Source organism: Triticum dicoccoides, chromosome 7A, assembly GCF_002162155.2.
Source record: "Triticum dicoccoides isolate Atlit2015 ecotype Zavitan chromosome 7A, WEW_v2.0, whole genome shotgun sequence".
NCBI lineage: Eukaryota > Viridiplantae > Streptophyta > Magnoliopsida > Poales > Poaceae > Triticum > Triticum dicoccoides.
The window spans coordinates 257,959,152-257,967,750 of record NC_041392.1 but is presented as its reverse complement, the minus strand read 5'-3'; positions in this window follow the sequence as shown (position 1 = coordinate 257,967,750).

The following is an 8,599-nucleotide window of genomic DNA, read 5'->3' as shown; positions in this document are numbered from 1 at the left end:
AAATTTTCAATTTGGAATGTTATACATTAGATCATAAATGCATATAATATTTTATTTTGCATTTTGGTTGATCCTAGAAATTCTACGCAACTCAATGACCCACGGAGAGAGTTGAGGATTTCGTTATTTTCATATTTGAGTTTTCTCAAATTTTGAGAATAGGATCATTTGATTTTATTTATTTTATCATCAATTATTTCTATTACAAAAATATGAGAGAGGGAATAAAATGACTTTCCCAAAATAAAGAAATATTGAGGATTTAATAATAAAATCAAATAAGATTTTATTTCGGAGTTTTTCGGTGTTTTATTTGAATTTAGGAAAAATGTGCGTTTTTCAAAATTGCATTTATGTCCCAAATAAATGTTCACCTTGTGCGGCTTGATTTTAGAAGCCCGTGAAAATTTATTTCGGAATTTTTGGAGTCCGTTAAGTATTTCTTTTTATTTTTCTTCTGTGTGTAATTATTTAAAAAAACGAACAGACCTACGGGTCGTGTCCTATCCGGACTCCGGCCCGACTCGCCCTTTATAAGCCGGCCCACCCCAGGTCGAACCCTAGCCCCAGCCGCCCGACCCGCCCCAGCCGCCCGACCCCGCCGCCGCCGCCGCCGCCTCGCCGCCCGTGCCGCCGTCGCCCGCCACCGCGCCGCCGCCCGCCGCCCCGCCGGACGCCGCCGCCGTCGATCCCATCGCCCGAGGTTCGCGTGCCTCGAAATCCGTGCCGTCGGTTTTTTTTAAAAACCGACCAGTTTTCGTCGGTTTTTTTAGATTCGGTTTTTTTAAATAGATCGGTTTTTCCGGTTTATTTAAGTAGCGAGCGTTCGTCTGTTCGTTTGTTCCGACGAACGTTCGTCGTTTTTCTTTTTCTCGGATTAAATTTGCGATTTTTCTGATCGCGATTCCTGATCCGATTTTCGTTTTACTATAACTTTTCGCTCGTTTATCGGAATCAGGTGATTCAAGCGCCTAGAGTTTCGTCTCGAAACCCTCTATCCGTTTAACCAACTTAAACAAGATTTTGCTACTGTAAAATTTGCCCTAGATCCAGATTAGTAGAACGAAGTTGTTTTCTTTCGCTGTTTGACTTTCATTGCTTCGTTCGATTTGATTCTTTTTGCCAACCGGAGTTCTTAAGTTGAACCTTCTGGTTAGATCTCTTATTTGAGTTTTACTCGTGCATTAGATGAGTACTTGTTGTATGCTTGTTTGTTTGTGATAGAGTACCCGGAGTGCGGCGCTTATTACTTCGAATCTCTAGGTTTCCCGGATCATCAGCAAGGCAAGTAACACTTTGATCATACCTTTTCTACTACCCAGTTTTATTGCATTAGATCAATCCTCACACATTGCATGGTTAGGATCTAACTAAATTGTGGGATGGGAAGTAGATGAGGTAGTACCTATTACCTGTTTATTATCAAACCTTTGGGAGTTACTTCCATGTTTGCTTATTATGCCATGCTATGTTAGTAGACGTGGATTGGGTGAGTGATATCCATGACAGATGTGAGTTTGGTTAATTAATGGTTTATCTAAGGTGGCAACTTAAACACACATCTGGGTGGATTGGGGCACCTGGGTATTCCAGGACTTGCCTGTTTTCTTTTGGACCGCCACCCAGGCTCAAAGGGATCATGAGACTATTCATACTATAAACTTCCGTGTGCAGCACAAGCTATTATGGGCTCCAGCATAGTTGACTAAGTCATGCGAACTCTTACAGTGGTAGACTAGCAGATGTAGGGGATGTAGGTGGTACGGTCTACCGGATCGTAAGGTCCTAGCGCTTCTGAAAGACTATGTCTCGGTCATCCGTCTTCGCAAACACCATGTAGTGCGAGAAACCAAACGGAGGCGATCGAGTCTTGTGGGGAAAAGTGCGCAAACCTTTGCAGAGTGTAATAAACTAATTATGGTTAGCCGTGTCCCCGGTTATGGACATCTTGAGTATCTAGTACCTGGATTCTCATGTGGGTTATGTTTAATGATGATGCTTAATTGGGATTGAGAATGCTGTCAAACATTCTCAATGTTTAACAACTACCATGATAGTTAAATAAATTTTATTCCTTTGTAGTAGGGAAAAATTGGCTTTACGCAAAACTGTAACCATAGAGCTTTCCACCAGCCAAATATGCATATAGTATAGCTGTTTCATTCCATTACTCTCTATGTGTTACATTGCCAGCATATTCCATGTGCTGACCCGTTTCGGGCTGCAACGTTAATGTTGCAGACTTTTCAGACGATGATTAAGGAGTTTTTAGGGTCGTGGTTCTATACTCAGTGATGCCGTTGGAGTTGATGGACTCACTTATCTTCCAAGCCTTCCGCTTTTATCATTATTTGATGACCTTAAGCCATATTTATTGTAATAAGTTCTCTTTTGAGACACTCGATGTAATAAGTGTGTGATTGCTACTCTGCTATAAATCCTCCGAGTACTGTGTGGTGTCGGCATTACTGATCCAGGGATGACATCGGAGCACAGAGATCAGACTGTTTGAGGTCTGGTCGCTACAGAGATGGTATCAGAGCACACGCTGACTGTAGGACACGACCACTAAGCTAAAAGACCTAGATCACTATCCATTCTCTTCTCTTCTGACTTCTCATCTTTTCTACTCTTTAGGATGGTGGATGCAAGGAACAAGTTCACGCAACCGGATGAAGATACACCCTTTGGACATCACTTGAAGGAAGTCACTAGATACCTAAACATAGGAGTACCAAGCTTCACCGGAACCTACAACACCACTTTACCTGAAGAAGAGCGCTGGATGATTCAAGTTCAAGTTCCAGGAAGGACGTTCATGCCAGTCACTGAGCCCATAGAGTTTTCTTTTGATGCACCAACTTGGAATCTAGGAAAGAGCATGGCAGCTCACATCGCCATGGGACGCATTGGAGAAGTCTACCGCAATGATCTCAAGGATACTATCTACCAGATTTGTGGGCGCCGAGATGAACACTGGGAGATGATCAGCACCAGGAAGGATAGATCAATCGCAACTTTTATCCAGGAGCTAAACCAGCACATTCGACGACAGGAGAACCAGGTGTGCGTGGACATGATAGATCTGAAGAAGGCTAAGACTAGAATCAAGGAACTAGAGGAAGAACTCAAGGCTACACGTGAAGATTATGAAGAGGAAATTGAAGTATTGGTGGAGAAGAATGACGACCTGATCAAGAAGATTGGAATATTTATGGGAGGCCCTACACCAGTAGATGAAGACGAAGAACCCAAGGAGATTAGCCTGGAAGACTACATCATCATCGATGGCACCGACTCGGATCCAGATAGTAGCGATGATGACTATGTTGATGAAGCTGGAGCAGATATCATGGAGTCTGCAACCGAAGAATATTTCTAGTAGACCACCTCATCAGTAGTAGTCCACCATGTAAATATAGTAGTCCGAGCACTTTTGCGATAGATAGATCGATTGTATGCCCTTGTTTGATTGAATGAAGTGAATTGTTTGCTTTTGCCTCATGTGTATATGGGTAGTGTTTTCTCTTTAGACCCCCTCTATTCTTACATCTCATCTTTTCTAAACCCCTCAGATGCCTCCGAGACGTGACCCCGGATTTGCCTTTCCACCGGAGCTCACCCAGTTGATCCAGCAGCAGAACACATTGATGCAGTTGCTAGTCCAAAATCAGAATCAGGTGAACAACAACAACAACCCACCACCACCACCACCACCTGTTGACCACTTAGCCCGTTTTCTTAGGCTGAATCCGCCGGTGTTTTCCAGTAGCACCAAGCCGATAGTAGCAGATGACTGGCTCCGCAAGACAGCTAGGGAATTGACCACAGCAGGATGCACAGATGCGGAGAAGGTGAAGTTTGCCGCACATCAGCTAGAAGGACCCGCAACATCATGGTGGGAGAATTTCACCGCCACTTTCCCAGTCGACACTGTCACATGGGACCAGTTTCAGCAGGCTTTTCGTACTGCCCATGTTTCAGCAGGAGCTATGGCCATGAAGAAGCGTGAGTTTCGCAACTTGCGCCAAGGAGGACGGACAGTTGGCCAGTATGTGGAGGATTTTAGTAAGTTAGCACGTTATGCACCAGATGACGTCGCTACGGATGCAGCTAAGCAGGAGAAGTTTCTAGAAGGACTGAATGATGAGTTGAGCATGCAGTTGATGGTAGCAACCTTCAACAACTACCAGGAGTTCGTAGATCGTGCTTTTATGATTGAAGGGAAGCAGCAGCAAATTGAGAATCGCAAGAGGAAGTATGGACAAGGAAAGTACAATTTAGGAGCTCAGCAGAAGCCACGTTTTACCCCTAGACTGGAAGGACATTTTCAGCATACCCATGGAGGAGGTAGCTTGCACAATCACAATGGCACCAAGAATGGAAATGGCAATGGAGGAAGTAACGGCCAGAATCGCACCAACCCATCAACCCCAGCCAAGAAGGACCTAAGCCAAGTCACTTGCTTTAAGTGTCAGAAGACCGGACATTATGCCAATGAATGTCCTGAAGGCCAAAATGGCAATGGAAGTTCTGGGAAGAAGTCGAACCCTTTCAATAGGGGACAGGTGAACCACGTTAGCGTGGAGGAGTTTGAAGCTCAGCCCGATGCAGTAATAGGTAAGTTTTTGGTTAAGTCATTTACTGCACTCGTTCTTTTTGATACTGGTGCATCACATTCATACATCTCAAGGGGATTTGTGGATAAGTATAACCTATCAACCCAAGCCCTTAGGTCACCCATGTTAGTAACCTCGCCTGGAGCAGAGTATGTGGCTAGTCTATGGTGTGATCGGTTACCATTAAGGATTGGTAACTATGTTTTTCCCTCAGACCTAATAGTATTGGAATCCCAAGGATTGGATGTGATATTAGGCATGGATTGGTTATCAAAGTACGAAGGGAATATTGAATGTGCTAGTAAGTCAATTTTGCTTACCACCCCAGAAGGGAGAAGGATCAAGTATGTATCCCGGCATGTGCCAAAGAGGACTCAAGTGAATTGCCTAACAGGAGTTGTGCAGGAGGAAGTACTAGTGGTAAGGGATTTCCCTGAAGTATTTCCAGAGGAGTTGCCAGGCATGCCACCGGATAGAGATATTGAGTTTTTGATTGAGCTATTGCCAGGCACATGGCCAATATCAAAGAGACCATATAGGATGCTAGCAAAGGATTTGGTGGAAATTAAGAAGTAGGTTAAGGAGTTACTGGATAAGGGATATATTCGCCCAAGTTTTTCGCCTTGGGGATCGCCAGTACTACTAGTGGAGAAGAAAGATGGATCGTTAAGGATGGTTGTTGATTATCGAGGATTGAATGAAGTAACGATCAAAAACAAGTACCCACTACCAATGATCAACGATCTGTTTGATCGATTGCAAGGAGATAAGGTATTTTCCAAGATCGATCTGCGATCAGGATACCACCAGTTGAAGATTCGAGAACAGGATATTCCGAAGACAGCTTTTACCACCAGGTATGGGCTGTATGAGTATACCGTTATGTCATTCGGTCTGACTAACGCACCTGCCTATTTTATAACATGATGAACAAAGTGTTTATGGAGTTCTTGGATAAGTTCGTCGTAGTGTTCATTGATGATATCCTGGTTTATTCGAAGAATGAAGAGGAGCATAAGGAACATTTGCGACTAGTACTTGAGAAGCTCAGAGAACATCAATTATATGCCAAGTTCAACAAATGTGAGTTTTGGTTGAAGGAAGTAGGATTCCTCGGACACGTTATATCCGGAGAAGGAATAGCAGTAGATCCCGCTAAAGTTGATACCGTGACCAAATGGGAAGCACCGACCATGGTTGGAGAGATCCGGAGTTTTCTTGGACTCGCAGGATACTACCGGAGATTTATTGAGAATTTCTCAAAGATTGCGAAGCCTATGACTGAGTTGTTGAAAAAAGATACCAAGTTCATATGGACGGAGGAATGTGAGGCTAGTTTCCAGGAGTTGAAGAAACGCTTGGTTACCTCACCAGTGTTGATTTTGCCAGACCAGACCAAAGATTATGAGGTGTATTGCGACGCTTCACGTCGAGGACTTGGAGCAGTGCTTATGCAGGAAGGGAGAGTTGTTTCATATGCCTCAAGACAACTGAAGCCTCATGAGTTGAATTATGCCACGCATGATTTGGAGTTAGCAGCCGTAGTGCATGCTTTGAAAACATGGAGACATTTTCTGATTGGAAATCATTGTGAGGTGTACACGGATCATAAGAGTTTGAAGTACATTTTCACACAGAAGGAGTTTAATCTCAGACAAAGGAGATGGTTGGAGCTCATCAAGGATTATGATATGAGATTGCATTATCACCCCGGAAAGGCTAATGTAGTAGCTGACGCATTAAGCCGTAAGAGCCATGTCAATACATTAATGACGGGAGAAATACCCAAGGAGTTAGCAGAAAATCTTTGTGAACTATGTGCGGAAATAGTTCCGAGAGGCTATGTAGCTGCATTGGAGATTCAGTCAACTTTAATGGATAGAATCAGGGAAGCTCAGAAAACTGACAAAGAGGAGAAACTGAGCAAAGGAAAAGCTAAAGGATTTCGTGAGGATGAGCACGATACCCTATGGTTTGAAGACCGCGTTTACGTGCCCAATGACCCGGAGATCAGGAAGTTGATAATGCAAGAGGCACACGACCCACCGTATTCAATTCACCCAGGAAATACCAAGATGTACTTGGATCTGAAGGATATTTTCTGGTGTACCGGAATGAAGAAGGATATTGCGGAGTATGTAGCAGTTTGTGATGTATGTCAGAGAGTAAAGGCAGAGCATCAGAAGCCAGCAGGATTGTTACAACCATTGCCGATACCCGAATGGAAGTGGGATAAGCTAGGCATGGATTTTATCATGGGATTACCCAGGACTCGTTCAGGCTATGACTCGATTTGGGTTGTAGTCGATCGATTGACGAAAGTAGGTCATTTCATCCCAATAAAGACCACTTACACCAGTGCTAAGTTGGCAAAGATATACATGACCAGGATCGTATGTTTGCATGGAGTTCCAAGGAGTATCGTATCAGATAGAGGAACCCAGTTTACCTCAAAGTTCTGTAAGTAGTTGCACGAAACTTTGGGTACCAGGCTAGAGTTCAGCACAGCTTTTCATCCACAGACAGATCGACAGACCAAGAGAGTAAATCAGATTTTGGAGGATATGCTGAGAGCTTGTGCGCTAGATTATGGATCTAGTTGGGACGACAATTTGCCATATGCAGAGTTCTCTTACAACAACAGTTACCAAACCAGTTTAAAGATGGCCCCTTTCGAAGCCTTGTACGGAAGGAGGTGCAGGACACCGTTATCATGGGATGAAGTTGGAGACCGCCAGTTGTTTGGACCTGACCTGATTAAAGAGTTTGAACAGAAGGTGAAGTTGATTCGCGATAGGCTCAAGGTAGCCCAGTCCAGAAAGAAAAGTTATGTAGATTCTAAATGCAAGGAGACAGTTTACGAAGTCGGAGATAGAGCTTATCTTCGAGTATCTCCACTTCGGGGAACAAAGCGTTTTGGAGTTAAAGGGAAGTTAGCACCATGATTTGTAGGACCATATCGAGTTTTGGAGCATATGGGAGAAGTGGCCTACAAGTTGGAATTGCCCAAAGGATTGTCAGGAGTTCATGATGTGTTCCACGTTTCTCAGTTAAAGAAATGTCACACGGAGATGGCTGACATACCGTTGAGAGACACAGTGCCTTTGGAAACTATTCAGTTGGATAACGATTTGACGTACAAGGAGAAACCAATTAAGATTCTCGAGTTTGCCAGTCGAGTCACTCGCAGCAAGGTTATCAAGTTTTGCAAAGTTCACTGGAGCCACCACACAGAGGATGAAGCCACCTGGGAACGAGAGGAAGATTTCCTCAAGGACCACCCTCACCTATTTTCTAGCCAACCCGAATCTCGAGGGCGAGATTCATCTTAAGGGGGGTAGGTTTGTAACATCCCAAATTTTCAATTTGGAATGTTATACATTAGATCATAAATGCATATCATATTTTATTTTGCATTTTGGTTGATCCTAGAAATTCTACGCAACTCAATGACCCACGGAGAGAGTTGGGGATTTCGTTATTTTCATATTTGAGTTTTCTCAAATTTTGAGAATAGGATCATTTGATTTTATTTATTTTATTATCAATTATTTCTATTACAAAAATATGAGAGAGGGAATAAAATGACTTTCCCAAAATAAAGAAATATTGAGGATTTAATAATGAAATCAAATAAGATTTTATTTCGGAGTTTTTCGGTGTTTTATTTGAATTTAGGAAAAATGTGCGTTTTTCAAAATTGCATTTAGGTCCCAAATAAATGTTCACCTTGTGCGGCTTGATTTTAGAAGCCCGTGAAATTTTATTTCGGAATTTTTGGAGTCCGTTTAGTATTTCTTTTATTTTTCTTCTGCGTGTAATTATTTTAAAAAAACGAACCAACCTACGGGTCGTGTCCTATCCGGACTCTGGCCCGACTCGCCCTTTATAAGCCGGCCCACCCCAGGCCGAACCCTAGCCCCAGCCGCCAGACCCCGCCGCCGCCGGCGCCGCCTCGCCGCCCGTGCCGCCGCCTGCGT